Here is a 7,260-nt window from a genome sequence, read left to right as displayed (position 1 = left end):
ATAATACTATTAATTCATCAACTCCTAAAATTGACAATCAATTAGATTATTGTTTAGCCTTGTCAATCATTCGGATTAAGTTCTGATAATCAACATAGTCAAACATTTAGTCTTTTGGTTTATTGATTCAAACAAAGATTATAATCCATTAGGTTGAGTTATCCATCCAACTTGCTTCTAAACCTGAAACATGGAGATTGGTTACCTTTTCATAATCGTTTACAAATCTAATTAATAGTCGTTCCGTTTAAAAAAATCTTATAAACCGCTTGACATTGTTTGTCCGCTTAGTATAATTAGTTATTAGACTTAATTGGCACTTTCCACTGATTCCCTGTGGATTCGACACCTTACTTGCCCTTGCTAGTGAAGGTATTTTACAAATATCTTTGATTGACCTTTCGACATCGATCAAAATGGCGTCGTTGCGGGGGAATCAACGCGCAAAGTGCTAGTTTAGTTAGTTAGTATAATTAAGTTTAATTTTAATTTCATTTTTTATTTCTTTTTCTTCGTTGATTCTACACGGGGTTTTGTATTTGCGTGTGCGCAGTAATCTTTCAGGTGATGTATACACGGTATTCTTGAGAGCAAGAACCATTGCAGTTTGATCCAGATATAGAGAAAACAACAAAAAGAAACAGAGCATCTAAAAAACGGGGTGAAACTTCAAAACCTAAAGAAGAAGATATGAATCATCAGAGGGATTACCAAATACCTCCTGCGTTTCAACCCGAAAACCAAGACCCACCTCCTAATCAAGAGCAACCCGGCCCACAACACATTCCTCAAAATCCCCCAATCAATGACTTACCTCCATTAAACTAACACCTCAACCGAACCCGTAGGACTCAAAGACAATATCATATGAGAGACGATCGATCAGTCAGGTCTGAACCACCATACTATCAGGGTGCGGTTGATTTTGAGAGAGAGAACAATAGAGAAAGGGGGTTTGATGATTTTGAGGAATTTGAGGATGATGAGGAATGGGAAGATACACCTAGGGGTCGGTATTATCAGAGAGAACAACCACAAAAACCACCACGTAACCAAACACCTGAACCAGGATGGCAACCAAGAAACCGCAGGCCACGAAGCAGACCAATTGTGCAAGAACCACAGGTTCCTGAGTATGAGTTTGATGATGGGTTCCGAGAGCATTTGCTCCACCACTAGTTCGGGGGGTTCAAATCCATTTTATTCCACAGGTGGCTACAAATCCCTTGCCAATCATTATTCCGGTGAGAAATGGAAGAACTTTTTCAGTCAGACAGAGTAGCTTAACCGGATTACCCACGTTTCATGGAAAAGCCACAGAGGGGCCGTATCTATATTTAAGTGATTTTAACTCGATCTGTGCGACAATCTCCAGTCAAGGGTTTACTGTAGATGAGGTGAAGATGGTAGTCTTGTAATTCAGTTTGAAAGATGCAGCAAAGCAATGGTTCCTCTCATTACCGTCAGCCAGTATTTATACGTGGCAAGACTTGGCACAACAGTTCTTAGATGAGTATTATACGCCATAGCGAACCTCAGAAGCTAGAACATCTATCAGAAATTATCAACAAAAGCGTACATGAGAGACTTTTTATGAAGCCTTTCAGCGGTTCAAGTTGTTGTTGAGGACTTGTCCTCACCATGGTATAGCTTTATGGGAATTGATAAAGGCATTCCATGATGGTTTATCGACTGACGATTTGCGAGACCTCCAATCTACCACTAATGGATCTTTTCTGACTAATGATGAACATGTGGATTGGGGGCATCTGGAGAGACATGCTTTGAATTCTAAGAGACAGGCCCAGTTGAACTGAATGATAAAGATGGCGGTGGTGAAAGCAGTAGTAGACAGTGGAAGTTCAAATGATCAGATGGCACGGTTAGAAAAGAAGCTGGATCAATTAATGGTTGCTGGTACGAGAGAAAAAGGGAAATCAGGAAAAGCATATCCTGTTTGTGAACAATGCGGTGAGTTGGGGCATGATGTGGCGAGTTGTGGAATTGTGGAGGAATTGGAAGATGAAGAGGAGGAAGAGGTGAATTTTGTACAAGGGGAGAAGAGGTACAATAATAGTGGTAATATGAACTCGAACACGTACCACCCGGGCCTCAGAAACCATCCCAACTTCAGCTATGGAAACCCAAAGACTCAGCATAACCCAAATTTTCAAGGCAATACCTAGAAAACCGGTTACCAATCAAATCATAGACAATATGGGAACGGCTCGAGTAATGCACAGAGTGGGTACAATCAGAGAGAGTTTGGGGGATACAACAAGGGATATCAAAAGGGTATTCAACAAAGGCAAGGGAGTTCTTTGGGTAATAAAGAGGAGTCGATTAAGGATGTGATGGATTTTTTGAAGCAGATGAAGACGGATCAGGAGGCTCAGAATAAAAGCATGAATCAAAGATTAGAGCTCCAAGAGAAAGTTAATGCTTCAAAAGATAAACAGGTGAGCCAGCTTGCTGAAGAAGTGGCTAGTTGAAGAGAAATCCATCCAAATTACCAAGTGATACCTTGAAGAACCCGAGCCATCAGAGTAGCAGTTCATCGAGTGGGAAGAGCACTCACATCAACCAGGTAAGTACCCTTAGGAATGGTAAGACTTATGATAACGGGGTAAATCCCCCACCCTTCATTGAGGGTGTGGTGGAAGACTTGGGGGAGGATGGTAAAAGTGATGATGATGTGGAAATCGAACCTAGAAATCAACCGAGAAAATCAATTAATAAAAATTTAAATAAATCGGTAAATAAAAAGGGAGCACCAACTACTAAGGAGGCGGGTTCAACGAGTAAAACCGTTCCGTTTCCTCAAGCGTTGGTGAACCCCGAAACATCATCATCGCTTAGAAAGAGGGGCCCACAACAGGAAGAAATGTGGGAAATTTTCAAACAGATAAAAATTAATTTACCCCTCATTGATACTATAAAACAAGTCCCCGCGTATGCTAAGTATTTGAAGGACTTGTGCACTCAAAAACGAACTCATAAAATACCTAAACAAGTTGACTTAACTGCTAACGTGAGTTCGGTTTTGACGGGAATCCTTCCACCCAAACTTCAAGATCTGGGAACGCCAATAATACCCATTCAAGTGGGCGATTTCAAAATGACAAGGGCGTTATTAGATCTTGGAGTCGGGGTGAGTATTCTCCCGGGAAGCTTGTACGACCAATATGATTTTGGTCCACTTAGAAAAGCCGACACCACCGTGGTGTTGGCCGATCTGACACTCAAGCTTCCTGGGGGAATCGTGACTGATGTGATTGTCATGATTGAAGATTTTTATTATCCGGTTGACTTTCTGGTTCTAGACTACGTAACAGTTGACCCAAAACAGCAACCGAACGTGATTCTCGGTCGTCCCTTTTTGGCAACTGCGAATGCTTTAATAAACTGTAGAACCGGGGTGGTCGACATGGCCTTTGGTAATAAAATTCTTCGGCTCAATGTGTTTTCAAATGTATCTAACCCTCTGGTGAGTGATGAATGCTTCGCGGCTGAAGTCATTGACGGGTTTAATCCTCACGAAAGTGAGGAGGATGCCACAGAGGAGTGCGTTATTTGTAGGGAATCTGTTGAGCATGTGTTGCAGTTGAAAGAGGAGGAAAGGGCAGTTGAAGTATTCGCTGCGAGTATTGGAAAGCCACCTTGGTCTCAGCAGGTGGAAAGACTACCGGACACTATTGACTCCAAATTGAAACCCTCACTTGAGAGTCCATCGGTAGTGGAGTTGAAGGAACTCCCAAAACATCTCAAGTATGTGTTTTTGGGAGAGGGAGAGACGTTACCGGCCATCATTGCATCGAATCTAACAGGCGAACAAGAATGGGCATTGATGGAAGTTTTGAAGCAGTATAGAGCGGCTATTGGATGGATGATAGCGTACTTACGGGGTATTAGTCTGTTTGTCGTGATGCACAAGATTATCACAGATCCCGAGGTAAAACCCGCCCACAATGCACAAAGACGATTGAATCCGAATATGCGGGAGGTTGTGAAGAAAGAGGTGTTGAAGTGGTTGGATGCGGGAATCATTTTCCCGATCTCGGATAGTACTTGGGTGAGTCCGACACAAACGGTCCCGAAGAAGGCGGGTATTCAGATAACCGGTGATAAGAAAGGTGAGGAAATTGCTACCCGACCGGTAACCGGGGTGGCGGATTTGTGTTGATTATCGGAAGTTGAATGCGGCGACCTCCAAGGATCATTTCCCTTTACCATTCATTGACCAATCATTCGAGAAACTATAGGTCAGAAGTTTTACTGTTTTCTACACGGTTATTCGGGGTACAATCAAATTGCCATTCACCCTGATGACCAACATAAGACCACATTTACGTGTCCATACGACACATTCGCATTTAGGTGAATGCCTTTTGGCTTGTGTAATGCCCCGGCTACCTTTCAAAGGTACATGATGAGTATCTTCTCAGACATGGTCGGGGATTCACTAGAAATTTTTATGGACGATTTTTCAATTTTTGGCTCATCTTTTGAATTATGCTTAAATGAACTAACGAAAGTTTTGAAAAGATGTGTGGAAACGAATCTGGTCTTAAGTTGGGAAAAGAACCATTTCATGGTTCAAGAGGGAACTGTTTTGGGTCATGTCATCTCAAGTAGGGGGATTGAGGTTGACCGGGCGAAAGTCAATGTCATAGCAAATTTACCACCTCCTAAAAATGTCAAGGGAATTCAGTCGTTTCTGGGACATGCGGGATTTTACAAACGGTTTATTAAGAATTTCAGTGTCATAACTAAGCCGTTATGTAATTTGTTATTGAAAGATGTACCATTTGTTTTTTATGAAGATTTTTTAAATGCTTTTAACGTGCTTAAAAACAAATTGGTCGAGGCCCCGATCCTGCTGTCGCCCGACTGCTCACTCCCTTTTGAGATTATGTGTGACGCGAGCGATTATGCGGTCAGGGCTGTTCTTGGTCAACGGGTGGACAAGAAACCCGTTGCAATATACTACGCGAGCAAAACCCTTTTGGGGCTGTTGAATTTGTTATCTTTTGTATATGGTCGCTTGTGTTTAGTGTCGTTTTTATTGGTAATCGGGTAGGATTTTCTGGATGCCTCACTTATGTTTTGATGGCAGCTTACATTGGGGGTAATTTAATGTTTAGGTGTGGGGATGCGAGCTTGGTTTGAAAGTGAAAAATGCGAAAAATGTCCCGAAATGGTTATATTTATAAACAATGAAAAATGATAGAAAAACTGGAACTGTTAAAAAAATATAATAATAATAATAATAATATATATATATTTATATAAAAAGAAAAAAATAATACTAATAATAATACTAATAATAGAACAGTAACACCCTTAATTTGGGATGTGCCGGTAGGCTCAGCCTTAAGAATGAAAGGGCGGTTTGGTTGTTGACATAATTGAACCTCTAAATGCTTGATTTTTGAATAAAATAAAAATAAAAAATTTCGGGTTTTGTTTGTTTAGCTAAGCCTGTGTAAGGACTGGGATGAAAGGTCGGGCCATACTCAAGCCTTTTTGTTAGATTTGATCACCAAAAGAAATTTTTAAAAAATATGAATAGACTACTGAACGATGCTTGGATAGGCTTAACGTTAGAGTATGCTAGGTGACTTGTGATATAAACATAACAAACATACTTCTAGTTTAAGTGGTTAACGCTTCATAGGTGTATGGTTTTATAACCTTAAATCCTGTATTGATGGGATGCTCTAGGGTTTAGACACCAGGGGTCTTTATGCGGTATATCATCTGGGTATTCACATCTCCTAAGTAGATTTATGAATATTAAAAGAGCTCAAAGAGCAAACCCGCAGTTTATTTGCCAACTATAAGTCATTAAACATGATCATTACGTGCTTTTAAAGTACAATTACACTACTGACTTGATCATCCACGCTGTTAGTCATGTGGGGTCCCCGTGCTCGCGTCTCATTACCATTAAGAAACGGACCACACGGGACACACCACATGTAAGCCCTACAGATGAATTCGTGCATACTCACCCTTGGAGATGGATTTTGGGGTGTTGCTTGATAATGAGGGTATACCATGTAGTGGGGGCTATTTGCTAGTTGGTAACATAATTGCACCTTAATCATATCTAATGGCCATTCTGGTAGACTTTGATGCTTAAGTTTAGGTTTTGGTTCGATAAAATATCCAGGATTGTTTTAGCTATTTCATATGGGCTTTAACTGGTACACATGGTTGTGCATAATTTTGATCATCTGACTCTAAGGTTTAAGTCAAGTTGGGGTAGTCTGGCTCGGTAAAACCATAATGAAGCATGGTAAGGCGGCATCAAGGCTTTGATGTGTGGGCTCCATTTAACCATATAACCAAATAAATGGTCACGCCTTATTTGTCCTGGTAAGTATTAGGGCATGGGTTTAAGTTGATAGCAATATCGGCAATCGTGGTTTTTGTGTTATTTGTTGATACTTAAATTAAGTTGATTATTTAATAAAAACAGTTTCTGGTTCTGATTTCATTGTATATCTTTTTCGGGACGAAAAAGGATAAGTGTGGGAATGTGATGCGTGGGTGAAATATCGAGTATTAAATGAGTTATACCACTTGTTTTGTGAGTTTATATGCCGGAAACACGTTTACTTTGTGTGTGTTTTCAGTTACAGGTGTGCGGAGCTTAAAGGAGCTAAATGAGAGCATATGAGATGGAAAGGAAGGAAGATTTTATTGCATGGAATGATAGAGCAAGTGAAGACGAAGACGTGGCCGAAAACGGGGCATAAATTTGAGTTCGGACGAAGAAGTTACGCGAGAAGTAAAATGGTGGGTGACAGGCCACCGTAGCCTACGGGGCCCCACCGTAGCCTACGGTGGGGGCTGCCACCGTAAGGCAGTAAGCATCACCGTAAGCTGCGGTCCCCACTGTAGCCTACGGTGGGGAGATCGTAGCCTAAGGTCACCAGGACGGGAGAAAATCGATTTTTGAGGTTTTTTGGAACTATTTAAGGCCGGTTCAACCCTAGGCCGCCCATCTTCGATATCACAACATACTTGGACGTTTTTGGAGAATCTTTCCACCATTCTAACACATCCTAATCACCCGAATCATCCATGGCATCATCCACTCAAGAATCAAAGAAGCTATTCAAGACCACGATGCTAGGCTAATTCACTCGTGACCATCTCCGGGTGTAGGGTTAAGTTGTTTGTTGGATTATTGGTACTCTAAACCTTAACTCTTGGATTTTGTTTGTGTGCTTGAAAGTGTTTTTGGGTAAT

This window comes from Bidens hawaiensis, unplaced genomic scaffold (assembly GCF_021521415.1).
Source record: "Bidens hawaiensis isolate Kalapana, Puna unplaced genomic scaffold, B.hawaiensis_p1.1 tig00048428_1, whole genome shotgun sequence".
NCBI lineage: Eukaryota > Viridiplantae > Streptophyta > Magnoliopsida > Asterales > Asteraceae > Bidens > Bidens hawaiensis.
The sequence above is the reverse complement of the archived record's forward strand: the minus strand, read 5'-3'. Positions refer to the sequence as shown.